Source organism: Petromyzon marinus, chromosome 79, assembly GCF_048934315.1.
Source record: "Petromyzon marinus isolate PM22_M1 ecotype Great Lakes invasive population chromosome 79, UKy_Petmar_22M1.pri1.0, whole genome shotgun sequence".
NCBI classification, from domain to species: domain Eukaryota; kingdom Metazoa; phylum Chordata; class Hyperoartia; order Petromyzontiformes; family Petromyzontidae; genus Petromyzon; species Petromyzon marinus.
The window spans coordinates 2642477-2646788 of NC_133745.1; the positions used below are offsets into that span (position 1 = coordinate 2642477).

Genomic DNA, 4312 nt, shown 5'->3' on the forward strand with positions numbered 1-4312 from the left:
GAGCACCGGGGATGCAGCTACCGCTCCCGCTCGCAGCACATCAGGCGGGAATCGACCGATCTTTCTGGCCGCTTCTACAAGCTGCATCACCTCGCCTATGCAGGAGCTACGCCCAACAGCAATCCCGGATGAAGATGTGTCGCCGAAGATACCACCTCGGACCTTCACTGAACCAACTTGAGGCCTGACGGAGCACACATGAAAGCTGGGTTCCATGAAGGAATTTTTTTGGTGACCATGTGTTGGTGTTAAATAAATGTGTTGCCTCCAAGAGGACGTCTGCGACTCAGTTGAACTCACTACACATATATGTACAGAATGCAGCTGTAAGAGTACTTGCTCATACCCGTATGCGTCATTATATTACACCCATCTTATGATCCCGCCACTGACTACCTATTCAGTCCAGAATACATTTTAAGATTGCACTTACTGTTTTTAAATAATCTTAATGTGCTGGCCCCTGCCTATCTTTCACATCGCATTTTAGTTTATTCCCCACGTCGGGTTCTCCACTCTGCTTCACTATGTTTGCTGTCCACCCCACAACTTAAACAAGTCAATTGCTGGACGAGCATTCAAAAACCAAGAATATGAATCTCTGCAGTCACGAAAGCTTTAAATCAAAAGTCCTATTTGTCGTGGCATATGCTGGAATATAAGAATTTACATGATACAAATGGCTTGTAACATTTTGGCCTCTCGACCACCCCTCCAATGAAAGTTATCCAAAATCGGGGGATTGTGGCCTGGGGTATGGAGACTGTTTGGATTTATTTAATTAAATTCATCTGCAAAAAAACACTTGCGTAATTTTTTTCTCTCGTTATTTATGAATTCGTTTGTTCACCTGGTACATGTGTAGTGAGTTCTCGGAGACGACTTGTAGAGGCAACGCGTTTATTCAATAAACGCTTAACAGCAACAGTCTCAGCCTTCACTAAGGCTACAGCCCTTTTAATATGTTACCTGGGGAGGTACAGCCTCCCGACTAGCGCATATGAAAACCGGGCTACCGCTCTCAGGTCCTCCGGCTATGAATCACCTAGGTGAGGCTATTCTGACCCGACCCAGCCAAGGTACGGGTCCTGACCACTGGCCCACTCGGACCCGGCCCTTCCAAGGATGTCGGGCCGGGGGTTCCCAGGGTCTCACCACTGGCCCACAGAGTCCCGTTCCTTACATAGACAGCGGGGCTAAGGGTCCCAGGGTCCTGGCTAGCTGGTCTTCTGGCTTCTGTCTTGGAATGGGCCAGGACCCGTTGAGAGGTCCGGCTTTATTATACCTCCCAGGTGTGTCCGTCTCTCGCCACGCTGCCCGTGCAAGGTACTGCCCCTGATGGGCCCTTCATGCCACTGCAGGTAAGTGCCCGCAGCCCAATTACAGCACGACACATGAACCCAAACAGAGGCACTTTATTCTCAGCCAGGTGGAAACTGAAATATTCAACGCACCTCTGCAGAGTCCTCGGGCATCAAATGCCAGTGTCATGCACAAAGTCGCCATACATTTAACATCGCGAGGTATCGCTATAACGTCACTGCCAGCAGGAGCGTTGCGAGGCAATGCTCCTTCCCTTCGCAGTGTATGCAAACATAATCTATGGTAAGTCCTCGATTTATTGAGATGCTTGGCTGAGCGGCACAATACAATACGTGTGATGATCGTGTACGTCGGGGCATACCCTCATATGTTCTTTGTATGCTGTCTTTGTTTTAATTTGCAAACGTATTTTTTCACTGCATCATAACGAGTTCTAAATGACCAAAAGTTCTGCTTCTGCTTCAATCGCCAAGAAGTGTAGGAAGGTGATCACTTTGCAAACCAAATAAGAAGTTGTATGCCGCTTTTGCAGAGGTAGATATTGACTGCCCTTCATCAGTGGATAACCGATTAAAATCAGGCACCACATTATGCAGTTTACTGGTGATCCAGGCAATAGGCATGACATTTGTTTGAGGACTTCAAGGCTCGTGAATCAGGCTATCATTGCAGATTGCAAAGCCGAGTGTAGAGCATGCCTTCAGTCATTTTTTCTTCATTTAACGATTGGTTTAATTGTCAAACTGATCTAGAACGCTATACAAGCAGTATACATATTTTTTTTTCTAATTGGCATGATAATATTAACGTGTTCAAACTTTGCTTAAGAATTACATCGTTAATGCATTTAAATTCCTTGGTCTATGGATTGATGAGAAGGTACATTTTAAGCCGCATTGAACGCATTCATCTTAAGTGAAGGCAGTATCTGGGTATTTGATATAATCACAAGTTGTCAATAAAACGTACAGCGATGCATACTTGATTTAAGGCAGTGATACTCCCCATCTTTGACTATTCCAATAAATTATATCAATGCAACGCAGTGAGGACCTTGCAGTCTTGATGTTACATTTTATTGCCTCCATTTCATCTCAGATGCCAGGTACTTCACTCCACCAAGGCACCTTAAAAAATCACAATAAATAAAATCTCAACAGATCGAAGACAAAGTAAACATCCTGTTTACAAACAAGATTTAACACGATAAAAAATGTGTTCTAAATTATCATGAGTCAAAAAATACATTCTGTACTCCTCCAGCTTGATGAAGTTCAAGTACTACTTTTAAATTGCGATACTTTTCCTCACTGCACGTGGTATTTTAAGCAGCCTGATTGCCTGCTGTTAAAGACCATTGATAGTATTTTACGTTTGAAAACATGTTGTTTAATTATTTTTATTCATATATATGTAGTTTGTCTCTTAACTATGATTCCAAAAAATATATTATTGTTACGTTTAATGTTACATCAGAAACACTCAATCTGGGGTCTCAACTTGCTTGGGTCAAACGATGGGCCTACATTTTGCCCATTCCTGGTCAGTTAGCTCAAAAACATAAGCAAACAAAAGCTCAGTTTAACACGTAGGCTTTCGCGACCAATATTATTCATAATAAAGGTTTTTGGGTTAGATAGCGTTTATTTATAAATGTGTCGTAACCCTCCACCACCCGACACGGCCAATCAGCAAAAAAAGTGTCACGTTGACAAAAGACAAATAATTCACTAATTTAGCCCACCGGTGTGTTGAAGAGTGAATCCACATTTACAGTTTGAGTACGACGTTTCGCTGGTAAATACATCCAGCATCCAACATCCAAAAACCTTTATTATGAATTACAAACAAAAGCTTATTACTTTTTCTGCAGTTTTAACAAGACTGCAGGAATGATAGAGATGGGTTTTCTGGCAGTGTGGCACGGCCGCGTGGTAGTCAGAAATTTAATGTCAAAAGGCAGGCACCTCAATCCACCCTCGTCACGTGCTGCTGGTACCGCAGTGCACTCGAGGAGTGCGACGCTGGGCTGGCTGCAGCAGGGCGGGAGCTGCGGCCTGACGCCAAATGGAAGCCCGACCTCGCCTGAAAAACACAAGCGAGGCGCCATCTTCAAGGAGCCGGTTTCAAACTCTTTATTTTATACTAACAGGAAGTACCCCTTCTTTGCCTTGGCAAAATAGAAAATATATTTGAAAACTTGTTTTCTCTCAATAAAACATAACATATACATGCAAACACTAAGCTAATATAAAAGTGTTCAGTTTGTCTGGACATTTGTCCATCAACAAAACTATGAGAGCCTTCCACAAGGCCTGAATAAAAAAAGTTATAGAAAGTGGGGGTAAAAACTTTTTTTTCAACAGGTTTCCAAAAACTGTCGACCCCCCTCCAAAAAGTTTACCCCCAGCCACTCAATTTTATTTAATGTTGTAGGCATATATACCTACACACCGTACATGCAATATGATCAGCAGTGTTTACCGACTCTATAGTAGTATCTACTGACTCTCGAGTCGTATTTCCTGACTCTACAGTAGTATCTGTTGACTATAGTAGTATCGACTGAATATAGTGGTATCTACTGAATACACAGCAGTATCTAATTACTCTACAGTCGTTTATACTGCCTATGCGTTGGTGGTTGTCTCAAACACCAGGGTGAAGTTATGCACCTAGTGCAGTAATCATGATGAGCGTAGGTGTATGCCCACTTGCTTGCTTGCCTGCCTGCTTGCTGTGTTGCTTGCATGCTCGCTTGCTTGCTGTGTTTTTCTACAAGTGCTGTCAAATGCTGCCAATGGCTAGCCATCATCGTGAAACAGGAAACCGAGTGCATACGTTTTCCTTGGCAGTAGAGAGCCTTTCCATCACGAAGACTCCTACTGTGCCTCACCATTGGCAGCTCATGGAAACTGGTGTCCACACAACACCAGGCCAAACCAGTAGGGGATCTTGGAGCTGCAGGGGTCCCCAGAGGCATCTACAA

At 43.6% G+C, this 4312-nt stretch overlaps 1 long non-coding RNA gene across 1 annotated transcript; it reads right to left on the minus strand.

Annotated features, from left to right (window-relative positions):
* Window positions 1-1399: 1399 nt before the first annotated feature.
* Window positions 1400-3460, minus strand: LOC142907522 (uncharacterized). Its single transcript, XR_012931059.1, has 2 exons — window positions 3291-3460; window positions 1400-2450 (listed from the first exon to the last, which is right to left on the minus strand). It is a non-coding gene; the product is annotated as an uncharacterized LOC142907522 (long non-coding RNA).
* Window positions 3461-4312: the final 852 nt, after the last annotated feature.